The sequence below is a fragment of the Bombina bombina genome, chromosome 1 (genome assembly GCF_027579735.1).
Source record: "Bombina bombina isolate aBomBom1 chromosome 1, aBomBom1.pri, whole genome shotgun sequence".
NCBI lineage: Eukaryota > Metazoa > Chordata > Amphibia > Anura > Bombinatoridae > Bombina > Bombina bombina.
The window spans coordinates 1,039,285,539-1,039,301,406 of record NC_069499.1 but is presented as its reverse complement, the minus strand read 5'-3'; the positions used below and the strand labels follow the sequence as shown (position 1 = coordinate 1,039,301,406).

The 15,868-nt window shown below is 33.9% G+C and overlaps 1 protein-coding gene across 2 annotated transcripts in view; it reads left to right on the top strand.

Moving 5' to 3' along the window:
* Positions 1-4,772: 4,772 nt before the first annotated feature.
* Positions 4,773-15,868, top strand: part of MATN4 (matrilin 4) — a 109,378-nt gene continuing 98,282 nt past the window's right edge. For both annotated transcript variants that reach the window (XM_053720282.1, XM_053720202.1), the window contains exon 1: positions 4,773-4,800. The gene's annotated coding sequence lies outside the window, so the exon portion shown is untranslated. The remainder of the gene's footprint in view (positions 4,801-15,868) is intronic.

The window sequence follows — 15,868 nt, the reverse complement described above, 5'->3', positions numbered from 1 at the left end:
TTAATTAGTCATAATCCAGTTAGTTTCCCATAGCGCTATGTAATACTGAATGCCTATATTGTTTATGTAGCGTGTAGAGTGGGAACATAAACAAAACCATATAACCTTAGCTGGCCTGTAATTATACGTGTTGTCTAAAAACAAAGTTTTAATATGAGCCGCTAATACATTAATTGTTGGATTAATTATTTGTGCATGGAATTATGAAAAGTTTTCAATCCTTTACAACATCCATGCTATCAGTTATTTAAAGGGACAGTCAACTCCAACATTGTTATTTTTAAAACAGATATGATCCCTTTTTTTACCCATTCCCCAGTTTTGCTCAGCCAACACAGTTATATTAATACACTTTTTACTCTGTGATTATCTTGTATCTAAGCCTTTTCTGACAGCCCGCTGATCACTTTACTTTTTATTTATTAGCAATTGACTTGCATTTTAGCCAATTAGTGCTGTGTTGTGTACAACTTCACGGGCGTGAGCACAATGTGGCCCACATGAACTAGCCGTCACCTGTGAGAAGCAAATATGTGCATGTGATAAGAGGCTGTGTGTAGTGGCTCAGAAACAGGAAGAAATTTAGAGATTAAAATGTTATAAAATATATTAATATAACAATGTTGGTTGTGCAAAGCTGGGGAATTGATAGTAAAGGCGTTATCTATCTTTTCAAACAATAACAATTTTGCTGTGAACTGTCCCTTTAACTGTAATTCATTAAGAGCAGTACAAGTGAGCACTATTACTAGATATTTAGTACCTAGTAAATTAAGGATTAGTCATATAGATTTAAAAGAGTGAGTGATCATTGAGTTAATATTTCATTTGATCTGGGATCAGTGCTCACTTGCCCCTCTCCCTAGTAGTTATGAACAGTTTTGCTGACTATGAAGTAAAGTTTGACAATTAAGTCCAGTAATCTCTCCTTGACACCTGTTGCGCAAAAAATATATTCTTTCCTAAGAATAGACATTTCCTTTTTTGTATAGCACTAAATATCCTATTAGCAACCGCTATATGACTGTAGGCATTCAGGTCACTTTATCTACCCACTCTCAAGCAGTTTCTCACTAGTAATTTCTTAGTAATTGATGGAAATATCATATTTTAGAAACAGTAGGAACAAACAGAAGAATATATAAAACGTATTGTTTTTCTTTTTGTTTTTTTCTTTCTAATGTAACAACAGTTAAACGATAAAAAAATTAATATTTTTAAACAAAAGTCAAAATCAAACTTTTATGATTTAGATTAATCAGTTCAATTATCAAATGTACCTATTTTTCTCTTGATATCCTTCATTGAAACTTGGCCCCTTTTCATGAGAGCATACTGAGGTAGGTTTAGGACAGGGGCATGCATGTGCCTTGAGCACTATGTGTATATCATTTATATTAGCCAATATTCAATCAAACTCATTTGTGAAACTAATATCTTGCTGTAAAATGTGACATTTATAAAGTTTTGTACCAGCCCCTTTTCAGAACAGATCAGCTTCATTAAGTTTCTATAGCACAATTGTTAAAGGGACATGAAACTCAAAAATGCTCTTTCATGATTCAGATAGAGAATACAATTTTAAACAACTTTCCAATTTACTTCTATTATTTAATTTGCTTCCTTCTCTTGTTATCCTTTGCTGAAAGGTTTATCTAGGCAAGCTCAGGAGCAGAAGAGAACCTAGATTCTAGCTGTTGATTGGTGGCTGAATACATATATCAATTGTGATTGGCTAACCCATGTGTTCATTTAGAAACCATTAGTTCACTGCTGGTCCTTCAACAAATGATACCAAGAGAATTAAACAAATTAGATAATAGAAGTAAATTAGAACGTTGTTTAAAATTGTATTCTCTATCTGAATCCTGAACTAAAAAAAAGTTTCATTTCCCTTTAAGTTCCCACCACTGTCAAGGATACTGGCATCACAAAAAAAGTTTTAAAAACATTACAAAACAAACAAACAAAAAAAACTGAAAAAATAGTCCACTCTAACATTTGGACAAAAAAAAAATAAAAAAAAGTTCAAGAAACATAATATAAAAATGAAAAATGAGACAACCTTATCAGCTCTGAGATAGCAGACATAACCAGAAGATGAGATACTTCACAAAGACAATCACGTCTTTCTACATCTTGCATGCTGAGTCTTAAAGGGACAGTATACTGTAAAATAGTTTTTCCCTTAATGTGTTTACAATTGCTTTTTTTACCAACTGCAGAGTAAAAAATGTATGAAAATTAGCTTTTTAAGGTTTATTTGTGTATATTAAAGCTCTGATTTTGTGTTTTGAAGCCACAGCCTAATAAAATAGGTTGAGCTTGTAGGTATAATCAGATCTCATTACTGTATCACATTGTGAACATATACCTGCTTCTTTATCTTATATCTGTCCTTAAAACAATCACCAATACTTTGAGAGAACAATGGAAAATCAACATTTTATTACCTTATCTCTTCTTTATCACACTGGGAGTGTAATTTCTTCTGCTGGCTGTGTTTACAAAGCTTATCTATAGCTGGTACGCGCGGCCACAAACTTTCAGAATAGGTGGGGATACCACATGCTAAATTAACCATTTCAAATGCCAATATAAGGGTAAAGGAGCTACTTGTAAACAATTTAATACACTCCAGCAGGTAAAGTGGATCATTGGGAACAAATTAAAGGGGAGAAAATATTTGAGTAAACTGTCGCTTTAAGTGAAAAATCCCAACCACACTTCCACATCTTGAGAAAGCTCCCAAAACACTAGAAAATGCCCCCGTTCAGCCTCTTGTTTGCGTCTGCAAGACTGCAGAGAAAAATTCCATTCTATCCAGCGACATTACTTTAATGTAACAAATTAGACATGCAAATATTTAACAAACACACACATTTACATAACCGGCCCTGCAAAGTGTTTCCAAAGTGCTGTGGTTGTAATTCTTGTTTTTCCCCATTGCTAGTGGTTCTTCTTAGCTGTGACGGATATGATGTGCTGGGCCATTTAACACAACTATGACCTAGTTTCCATTGAAGTAACGTTTGTGAACTTGCTAAAATAAAGATTCTTCGTAAACTTTAATGGAGATAAATGTTTCCAAAATTTACCACCTCAAAGGAAACTAGGCCAATACAGGTGGCCCTCGGTTTACAACGGTTCAATTTGCACCGTTTCAGAATAACAACCTTTTTTTTCAGTCATGTGACTGCTATTGAAAAGCATTGAGAAGCAGTGCATTGGTTAAAATAGCCAGTAGGTGGAGCTGTCCGCTTGTGTTGCAGCAAAGATATGCAAGCCAAACAAGCTGAAATTAATCAGTTTAACCAGACCTGAGCTATCGAGCAGCTTGCAAAGGAACAAGCTCTTTCTGTCTATAAATCAGTCCAGATTGGAATGCATAGAAAGAACTGTTTGCAGAAAAATGCAAGTAAAGTCTGTGTTGTGTGATTATTTTATTAGGTTTATAATGCTGTTTAGCATTTAAAGTCTTCATTTCAAAGCTTTAAAAATAATGTATTAGGTGTTACTTATGCCAATTTTGAGAGGAGCCTGGAACTTAACTCCCTCTTTTCCCATTGACTTAGATTATAAACTGGGTTTCAATTTACAATGGTTTCGATTTACAACCATTCCTTCTGGAACCTAACCCCGGCGTAAACTGAGGGCTACCTGTATATGTTAATGGCAAGAGCACTCACTGATCATTGGATTGAAAAGATAGCTGAAGTGAGCCTCAATGAATTTCATACACATGCTTACATTAAAAATGAGACCTCTCAGCAGTCTAACAAGGTTCCATAAATCTAGCCCATTGTTGCAGACACTGAAGCTATATCAGGCGATCCTTAGCATTTGCGGGGCCCTGGGCAAGACAGGTGTGTCCTATATAAAGAATAACACTATAATTTACCCCATCTGATACCATAGACAGTTCTTCCTAAACTAAATATAGGATGTACATTGCACCATCTCATACCTTCACCTTTTGAAGCGCAGGGACCCCCAAAGCATGGGACCAAGGGAGGGTGCCCTTCTCGCCCTTCCCAAAGCACAGTCCTGAACTATATACTGCTCAGCGCATAAACCCGCTTCTCAGTATGCTCTCATGGAACTTTTAAACAAAAGATACCAAGAAATAGAAGTAAGCTTGATTCTAGACGTTAAGTGAAAAATGTTATAACATATGCTATATCCGATTCATGTTTTTTTTAATCTTTTATTTCCATGTCCTTTAAATAATTCTTTAAAGACCAAGCCTCTATTTAATTTAAAAAGCTACTTCTAAAACAAGGGTGTAACAATGACAAGGATTGTTTGTACATATAGAAAACATTAACAAAAATATTAGATTTAATATATGTCATATGCCCTATGGCATGGGTATTTTATAATTTTGATATATACTATAGAAATATAACGAAACTAACATTCTTTTTATGTCTATGAAATTAACTTACAATGCAATATAAAAGACACACAGTCATAGATAGATGGACTGATAGATATATAGACAGACAGATAGAAGACAGACAGATAATATAATTAAAACTCAAAGAATAATTAAAACAACGTTTGGAGTTTTGATTAACTCTTCCTCAGAGGCCAGAACATGCTGATACTAAATAATAGGACCTGTGTTTATCCAGGCTGTGAAAGTCTTAGGCAAATCAGTGTTATTCTTTAGGCTGCACACAGTAGTTCCAATTTCAAAATGGGAGTGGCCTTATACCTCCCAGAATTAAAAACCTGCACAGCACAGGCTGCACATCATACCAAGGATAGAAAAGAGAAGGGGGACAGAACTGCAAAGTAAGACATTCTATATCTATTCTAAAACATATCTCAATTCTGCTAACCTTGTGGTATGCTTTGACAGCTCAGTGTGATGCTTTTTAACACACAGTGCACGTCTGTTGCCTAAATTGATCACAGATAGGTTAAATTATAAAAATACTGTTTGTTCAAAAGCAATTCAACAGTATCTTTATTATTTAAACTGTAAAATGTTTAATCTGCTTTAATCTGTTTAAGTACTGTATTTTTTATGTATCTGCAAATAGCTGCATGCACTGATATAATACTATTTAAATAATTAAAAAAAAAATTGTATTATTTCTTTGATGTCTGATGTGATGGGATTATTCTCTAGTAATAGATGGAGAGGATATTTTGTAGTCTGCATCAGCAGGAAATCAACTGCTGAGACTAAACTTTTTGATTAGTCAATAGAAATGTGAGATTCAGCATAGGAAGCATTATAGTGCACTGCACATGCTTTGGAAACATTACTTCATTAAGGTGCTTTGATCATTGGATTTTTGGCACAAGCACAGTGCTTGCTGGATACTCAGAGTTTATTGATTGCATTACAAAGTCATCTAACTTGCAGAAGTGAACATCTAATTATTTTGAGGTACATTATCTATTTCTACGATACTCAAATTAGAAACAGGGATATACGAACTATATTAAGCTCCTTGCCTGTCAAATGTTGGAAAATACTGTATTTTAATATACTGCATGTTTCTTTAACACCTCAGCTAAGTAGCTGATTACACTGGTTTGTTAATGTAAAACATATCTATACATTTATTATTATAAGAATTGGTTTGTTAAAATATTGTGTAAATCAATCAATAAATCAATCAATCAATCAATCAATCTCTGTCTGTCTATCATGTATCTATTTATCTCTCTATCTAACTGTATGTTTGTCTATCTATCTATTTATCTATATGTCTGTCTGCATGTCTGCATGTCTGTATATCTATCTATCTATCTATATATCTATCTATCTATCTGTGTCTGTCTGTCTCTGTCTGTCTATCTATATGTCTTTCTGTCTGCATGTCTGTCAATCTATCTATCTATCTATCTGTCTGTCTGTCTGTCTGTCTGTCTGTCTATGTCTGTCTGTCTGTCTGTCTGTCTATCTATCTATCTATCGATATAGATAGGTGCAATAAACATTTATACACCTGCACACCTACATGTTTAGCCTACAGCAGGTGCAAGTAAGGGCTTTTGACTGGGTTTAACTTAGTTTAAGTGTAAATGTTTCCATCATGGTAGAGTTGTTGAGGCTTTTACATTGAAATAGAACTAGGAAACAGCCCTACTGCCTTATTCATTAATAATATTATTAAATAACCAGGAATGTTACACAATTCATCCATTGTAAATATCCCTCTGGTTCATCACAATTTCTCTTTGTGGAAGCTAAAAGGGGCCCCTTAGAGCCAGATGATCTAAAGCTCTCATCTTTGGCACGATTATCTAGAAAGTCTAATCTGTACTGTGAGATCCCTCAAAGACTTTTAGAAAGGGACATTTTACTTTCTGAGCTGTTTGTCTAACTGTGCGGAGTCGTGGATGTGAAGGAGAGACACATGTGTTACAATATAACGCTCAAAAAAGTCACAAAGAATTTGCTTGGTTTCTCTTCATGCTGGCAAGTGTTTTGATAATTAAGTCCATTGTTTTTTTTATTTTCCATCTCTCTTTCTTCCTCCCTTGATCTTTTTCTCTCTTTCTGATTATAAACCTTATATTTATGCATCCTAAACCTAGAAATTGGAATCTTAGTAAAGTGCACATTTTTGTGCATCTGATCAATCTGTTTTATGCTTGTGTGAAACAAAACAGACTTAAAGAAGCAAATGTATACAAAAGTAAATAATGACAATTTATGGAAAACCCAGGTATGCTTTAGGGATAACTGTTGCTACTAATATACATATCTTTGGTAATACACATATTTCCAGTTTAAATGATTTATATAGTAAACATTGTATTTGCTATATATGAACATTAAAAAAACAATTACAAGTCTATTAAAGTAGTTTACGTTCAGTCAATTTGATATGTTTTTGGCATCTGGTTAATAAGTACATTGCTACAAGTTATAGTTAGTCTAATATTACCTACATTTTGTGTATTGTGAATGGTGATTGCTTGATGTTTGCTGCTGATGGTGTGTTCCATCTCAAACTGTTACCTAATTGGTTCCTTGTGTTTCCACTAAAATGTTTTACATTTTATCTGGTTTTAAGGTATTTACTGTAAATGCCCACATACTTCACATGGTTTTGATATTCAGCTGTGCAGATCTAGAATTAAAGAACCTTTTTTTTCCAATCATGATATTTACAAAGCAGTACTTTTTGTTTCAAACAGAATAGAATGTTCCAACTGTTAGTTTTACACACACAGAGAAATGTTCATTGTCTTTTACAATAATACAGTTTCAGACTTTTATTGCTCCCTAATGAAATACTCTTTAAAAAAAATATAGGTTGCCCTCAGCTTGGTATGTTAGCCATTTATGTGTTTCCCAGATGCAGGACAGACGCTAAAAACAGCTATGATTTATCCCCTGTTGATTTAAAGGGCATTATAAAGAAGAGATGGCAGGAGATGGATATATAGACGTTATTTAGTGATATATTTTGGCTACCACATCTTAAATGTTATTATTTTTCTATATATGCATAATATTTGTCTGCTATTATATATTGATTTGCAAACAAAATAAATATTGTATAGTACTTTGCCATTTTTAGCAAAGTTTGCATTTTGTTTGCAAGTCAAGGATATACCACTTGAATAACCTTGCATATATATATCTTACCTTGGGTGCTGTGGCTATTTAGTAAGATGTATAAATGAGCAACTGTACTAACTAATCAATTACTGTACTTGGAAATTACAGGAAAATAAGGCTAAAGAAAACAAATGTGTTTTATTCTAGATAAATAAACATTTTATAGAGAATTCTTATTTTGAGTTTAATAATACTTAAAGGGACAGTCTAGTCAAAATGAAACTTTCATGACTCAGATAGGGCATGCAACTTTCCAATTTACTTTTATCATCAAATTTGCGTTGTTCTTTTGGTATTCTTTGTTGAAAGCTAAATCTAGGTAGGCTCATATGCTAATTTCTATTGCCCTTTAATGCCTCCTCATATCAGTGCATTTTGATAGTTTTCACAGCTAGACAGTGCTAGTTCATGTGTGTCAAATAGATAACATTGTATAAGTCAACACCCACTGGCTAAAATGAAATTCTGTCAAAAGCAATGTGATAATGGGGCCGTCTGCAGAGGCTTTGATACAAGGTAATCACAGAGGTAAAAAGTGTATTATTAAAACAGTGTTGGTTATGCAAAACTGAGGAATTGTAAATAAAGGGATTATCAACTATACTGTCCCTTTAAATGCAGCTCTTACCATCCATAAATACCCATTCTGTTCTGAAGCTGCAAACTCTCATTACTCATCTGTAATATTCAATGTGATGTCATTAAATATGCAAAACAAAATAATAATAATAATTTATCTAAGGTAGTAATACAGTAAAGGAAAATAATGAATGAAAGTACAAGAAATTCTTATAGCTCAAAATAAGTTTAATTTTAAATATGAGGTAAATTATTTTTATAAAATGAATCATTGCTAAATTTTCCTCTGATGTGGCCTCGTATGGCACACTGCTCCCATTATTTGAACAACATTTTATTTTGCTATTCCAAATAGCAGGAAATATTGGATATATAAAATAGAAATATATATTTTATAGGAATATATACACAGAAATGTGGTATTTATATGTACAAACCTATATGAAGTGTGTTCTAGCTCTGTTGAAATGTTTATCAAAACTTATTATATTAAACTCTGTGGAAACTTTTAAGATAAACTATTTGATAAACTTTCACAGCAAATTGAATCTTCCCCCCTCTCTGTCTTATTTTTGAACATTAACACAGAAATGTCAATAGAGTATGTTATATTCTAGTGGCAAATCATCAAAATTATTGATCTGGGGGAAAAAATTGCTAGACTTTAATAGAGGGTTTTGTAGAAAATTTCTCAATAAGCTTTCAATAAAATCATTCAATAGTGCCTCAACTGTTTTATATTATATATTATATATATATATATATATATATATATATATATATATATATATATATATATATATATAAAATAAAAATATATTAAATAATGAAACCTAAGAAAGGCCTTAAATTATTTATTCAGCTTGAACTGTAAACATTTTACCATAAAGTGAATGGAATTTAGTGAACAGTTGGATTTTATTGCCTGTGTTAAAAATAGCCACCAAAGTCGCTGTGGTTAGAAAAGAATGATTGTTTGAGCAGGAATGTTGGTATTGGAGACCTATTTTACTTCTGGAGAAGACTTCTGAATGTAGGTATTCAAGGGATGTCTTTGTTTATTGGAAAATCTATGACAGAGCTCCTTCTGTTTGGTTCCTAAACTGCTTTTCCCATTTTTTTTTTCAATATCTTTGAGGTTGAGTTGCACACTTGATAAAATATCATTCTTGAAATTCTGTTTTTGTACATCAAAGCACAATTAACTTGAAAACCTCATCTTGCATATTCTGTTCACCGTATCTGCATAATACAATTTATAACGTCCAATGCACGTGTGGTAGTCTAGACAATCATTCTCTTAGGAATTTCACCTATGGAGTTAACAGGATAAGAACAAGTGTCCTTGGTTCTAAAGTATTATTTATTGCATTACTCTGTGGCTTCTGGGTGGGCTGTTTTAGGATTAAGACGTGTAATAGACACTTACTGAATATGGTAGTTAAAGGGACATAAGTACAAAAAGAAAATGCTCTATTATGTTACAGCATTTTATTATTGCCCTATTGTTTGCATATAACTGTGTGTTTAATCCTTGCAAAGGGATTAAACACAAATGTAAAGTCAGCTCCGAAGCAGTAAATGTTCTGTCTGAATTATGAAAGTTTGATTTGGACTTTCATGACCCTTTAAAAATAAAATATCTACAAAGGGCTAGATTACAAGTTGAGCGCAAAATATTGTTTCCACCAAAGTGATATTGGTGCTAAACTTAGTAATACCAGCAAACGCAATTGTACGCAATTGTATGTGGTATTGCAAGTGAGGTGCAATGCAAACATGACCTCGTGTTCGCATTGCACGGAAGCATTGCACTCTCGAGAGTGCACTTCCATAGGCTCCAATGGTAGCCTCGTTCTAATGCTGTGAGACATGGCATGAGAAGCGATAGGCAGCAAATATAAATATATATGTGTATATACCCATATTAAAACATAAATATATATGTATATAAGTTAACTTTTTTTTTAAACACCCCACACCCCCCAACTTTAGCCCCCAAAAACTGCTTAGGTGAATTTGCCTGTTTACAGGCATGCAATAAATTAGCGCTCCACTTGTAATCTTGCCCATAGTGTAGGCTAAGGATCAAAACAAAAGTAAATGGGCAGGTGGATCGAGTGATCATTTTTTATCACCAAATACAATATTTCTAATATATGTACCTTGCAATATAATTAAAACTATATGAAACCCACATTTTTTCTTTCACAATTCAGATACAGAATACCATTTTAAACAATGTTCTACTAGGAGCTAGATGAACACATCAGATGAGCCAATGACAAGAGGCACATATGTGCAACCACCAATCAGCAGCTAACTTCTTGTAGTGCATTGCTGCACCTGATCTTATCTAGCTATCAACAAAGGATACTTTGAGATAGAAGCAAGTTAAATAACTGAAGTAAATTGGAAAGTTGTTTGAAATTAAATAATCACCTGAAAGCTTCAGTGAATTGTATTACAGATACCAATTTCTATTCATATGAAACCATTTAGAAAACTCAGCTAAGGTTACATTATTTTGAATATCTGGAAAAAGCTACAAAAGTGCAAAATGCGAAGTTTAATTTGCAGAGTTCTACTAATTTTGGACGCTAAATAACTTTTTAGCAGATATAGCAGTAGCTTATAGTATTTTAAACCTTGGCTATGGTTGCCAGGGCGAGCTTGGTAATTCTTACTGTAGAACATAACGCATTCTGAGTACATATTACAATGTAGATAAACTTCTTTGATTTTTAAAGGGACACTAAAATGAAAATTAAAGTTTTGTGATTCAGATAAAGTATGCAGGGTAAAAATACATTCCAATATACTTCCATTTTCAAATTGTGCACATTCTTTTTATATGCACACTTTCTGAGGCTCCAGCTCCTACTGAGCATGTGCAAAAGTGCACAGTTTACACGTACATGCATGTAATTGGCTGTCACATGATTCAGGGGGATTGGATTAAAGGGGCATTAAACTCAAATGTTGAAGCACTTCAAAGTGATGCAGCATATCTGTAAAAAGCTGATAGAAATATCACCTGACATCTCTATATAAAAAGGTAGATATTTTACCTTAAAATTTCCTCAGTAGCCACATTCGATTGTAAAGGGAATTTAAGCAGCCACTCAGGATGTTAGTCCGAGGACTTGCGAGGGAGCATGCATCTGGTACGTGTAGGGACAGTCATGTTATTTCCCTTCTCAGTATAAGGAAGCTTACTATGAAATCTCACAAAATTTCAGTGAAATCTCATAAGATCACAGTAAAGCAAAGTGTGACATCAGCACTAATGAAGCTGATTGGCTGCTGTTTTTTTTTTTTCTTCAACATGCAGCTGACGGTAGCTGAAGGATAACTGTTTCCAGAGAACTTACTATTGTGAGCAGAAGACATTTTGTGGTGAAATATCTATTTTCTTGTCAGATGTGAACAGTTATACTTCATCACTTTCAAATTATTTAGCATATGGGTATTATGTCCCTTTAGTTAGTTTGGTGTGTGACCATAGTGCCTGACCTGACAGAGGCTAGGGTACATCTAGTGTTAGTATAAAAATGATCTATATATGCAGCTGATATTGTGTGGTACTACATTTATTGCGTATCACTTAAAATCTCTTAACATATAAATTTAAAAGCATGGATCCATGCGTCACATAAAAAACAACAACATGTAAAGCAATAAACAATAAACAATATCAAGATGCTGTTTGCAGGGCTAATAATTTCTTGTTTAAAAAACATCAATGAGATGCTAAAACTGATGCAAGAAGAATTTCACCAAATGTCATTTATGTCCTTAGAAATGTCCAGTTGTGGGAAACTCCTATTGTGTCCAAAATGTGAAATTCCTGTTAGAATCCTATAATGTCCTGATTATAAACCTCCTGTAGTGTCCAATAATATTGAAAAAATACGTGAAGAATTGGCGTCAGTGAGATCAACTGTGTCCAGTAAAAATAAGAATAAAAATCAATGTGATGTGCACATACCAAAATGAAATATAATAAAAATGAAAATAATGTAAAAAGCAAAAATTCAAAAAGACATTGTAATGTGTTAAAAATAGTGGTGATTGATATGATTGAGGAATGATTGAAAAAAGAATGTGAATTTATGTAAAAAAAGTAAAAAATATATATTTTTTGGCCAGATGCGGTAACCAACTCTTCCATTTTTGCTTTTAATCTTAGCTGAGAGCTTGTAAGTGAGTGCTGGACTTCCTCTGGGTGCTTTATTAATTTGTTTTGTAATTTTCCCTATGGGCCTTGCACCCAGACTTGTCTGGGGTTAACTGCCTGTGACCCTGGGGACAGTGCACTGAGTGCAGCTTCCTTAGAGTGCTATTGTGGACCCAGGGCTGTGCATGTGACAGGGTCATGGGATGTGTACCGAGTCCGGTCTGAGAGTGCAGTCCCCTTCCATGTTTTGTATATGTCTAGGGTGATTACATAAGCCTGTGCACCCTTTACTTGTTCCCAGTATGTTGGATTGAGAGCTTGCATTGTGTGGCTGTTTAGGGACTCAGGTTTTGGAAGAGATTTTGAAGTGGTACCTGGGCTTATCCCAATTGGCCATATGCGGTAGCTAACTCTTCCATGTTTGCTTTTAATCTTAGCTGAGAGCTTGTAAGTGAATGATGGACTTTCTCTGTGTGCTGTATTAATTTGTTTTGTCATTTTCTCTATGGGCCTTGCCCCCACACCTATATGGAGTTAACTGCCTGTGACTCTGGGGACAGTGCAGCTTCCTGAGAGTGTTATTGTGAACTCATGGCTGTGCATGTTGCAGGGTCATGGGATGTGTACCGAGTCAGGTCTGAGAGTGCAGTCCCCTTCCGTGTTTTGTATATGTCTAGGGTGATTACATACATTTCTTTTTGGAATGATCATATATATTTATCTGACAATAAACACCTGTGGAACAAGCTTTCAAGAAAACAATGCCTTCAAAGGGCCTATTTCAATCAACTTGTTTATTTTATATTAAGTTTAGCAATCTAAAGTACATGATACACAATTAAAAAGTCTTTATAGTTATTATTATTTTTTTTAAACTTTGGATTGGGTAAAGATGAAAAAAGATAATAAGAAAATTGTTTCTGAGGCCTTTTGTGGGGGTTTTCTCATAGGTTTTCTATGACCTTCATGGAAGCAAAATATACACAGCCTAAGCAAAAGGGTTCAATAATAAATAGACATTAAACAGTCTGAGATTGTAAAATAAAATGTTTAAACATATGTCATAAAATATTCTGAAAATGGTGTGCTTTCCAGTTAAAAGTGTAAGTGTAGACTCCAGACTTGACACTGCTATAGTCCACACTCTCATTGGTTGCAAACTCAAACCTCTCTTTAACTTTCCCTAATTGGCTTTGGCAGAGAAGAAAACTAGGTTATAACATTGTGACACCTATTGCTTTATGAACACTGACATTTTACACTTATTTTGGTCAATATTTAAATAACAAATTTTAAAAATACATCTGCATAATATTCTCAGGCTAGACTTTGCTTTGAATACATACTTAAGACTATCATTTATTTAGAGTAAAATATCTCTTTAATTAAATCTTCCTAATGTGTTAAAATGTATGATTTTCTCTTAAAGGGACAGTCAACACTTCCGTTAACATGATTTGATATTGAAAATAAAAAAACGAAGATCCGCCTGCACTATACCCCTCCTGCCTTGCCGCCTTGCTTCTGTCCTAATCAGCGTCGCTAACTACTCTAATACCCGGTAAATATGGCAGTCGAACTCCCCCCACCGTTACGTAGCTGCCTTCTTCTTCAACTGATAAGCAAATCAGAATCCAGTCCTCGGACAGAAATTGCACGCGCAAAGGCAGGAGGGGTATAGTGCAGGCGGATCTTCGGTTTTTATTTTCAATATCAAATCATGTTAACGGAAGTGTTGACTGTCCCTTTAACCAATAATCTCAATTAACATTTTTAAAATGTAAAAACACTTCATTTCTATCTTAAAAGAACATTCTAATTATAGTATTTTAGTTGTGTACTAGAATCATTGACACAAAAATGTTAGTTGACATATATTATAACTCAGCAAACTATTGTGTGAACTGATAGTGTGCCTGAACTTCATCAATGACATAAACAGCTTTGTCAATATCATTTTGATGCTGCTGAATTAGATAAATCTAATAATTAGATGAAGACCCTGGTATAAAAAATGCATTCTGATGGAATCCATGCATTCATAAAAGTAATGAGATGTGAAGTGAAAAAATTAGGTAATCATGCAAAATATTTTTTTCATGGATTACAATGACCTTAAATTTGAAAACCTTGTAAAAGTAAAACAAAAAGCTTCTAATGGTTTCCAAGTCTTACAATAAAGGATTTTCTTTATATTTAAACATATTTACTAATATATCTTAAAGGACCAGCCAACACAGTAGATTTGCATAATCAACACATGCAAGATAACAAGACAATGCAATAGCACTTAGTCTGAACTTCAAATGAGTAGTAGATTTTTTTCAGACAATTTTAAAAGTTATGTCTTTTTCCACTCCCCCTGTACCATGTGACAGCCATCAGCCAATCACAAATGTATACACATACCATGTGACAGCCATCAGCCATTCACAAATGCATACACACTTATTCTTGAAGATGCTTTTAGTAGGAGCTGGTGACTCAAAAGTTTAAATATAAAAACACTGTGCACATTTTGTTAATGGAAGTAAATTGGAAAGTTGTTTAAAATGGCCTGCTCTATCTGAATAATGAAAGTTTAATTTTGATTGAGTGTCCCTTTAACATTTCCTGGATCCAGACTGGGACTAAGACACTTGAGGGTAGATTTATCAAATGTTAGGCGGACATGATCCGCATGATGCCGCCCCCTGCACATTCGGATGATTGCAGTCCGCCTCCTCAGAGGTGGCTAATGATTTAAGGAGCAGCGGTCTTATGACTGCGGACCTGAAACTTTGGGGGTAAATTCCAGCATCCGCTGCTTGATAAATCTACCACTTAGTCTGCTTCAGTTAGACTTCAGTTGTGGGTTTTCATAAGGGGAGTCTTGACACGTAGGGGCAGAATCACTAGGGTTCTTTGGGTAGGTCAGATTAGCCCTAGTGCATGAATAGGCAGTTTGTAGCTTCACTTCCAGAAAATGGGATACATATAATACAGTAAAGTGAACTGCTGGAAGGACACCAAGGTTGTATTCCCTGACCCTGTTTCGGTCTTAATTATGAATTTCTCAAAATATTACAAATAAGATTAATATTGCATTCTCTCCTTTATTAAACTTTAAGCTTACAAAAAGATATGGCTCTAAACCTGAGTAAATAAATCAGTATTGTTATTTTAAATGCAAAAAATATCAAAGGAATTAAATTATTATTCTGCAAAATGATGATTTTTTTCAACAAATGAGGCCATATAATATTATTTTAATCACAATTTTGAATTAGAATGTGAAAAATGGTAACAAGAATTTGTGCATAGTTTCAGTTTTCAATTAGTAATTTTACAAAAAGCAATTTAAAGAGAATACTTCTCCCTGACCACAGTAGCCATAATATATACCTTGTGAAGGGCTGTATTAATTTCTTTCCATCCTATCTGACATACATTCTGCAATGAGATGAGACAAAATACCCTTAAGATGGATTATTTACAGAGGGATACAGATGCTTATTTGCAGTTTTCCAATTAGC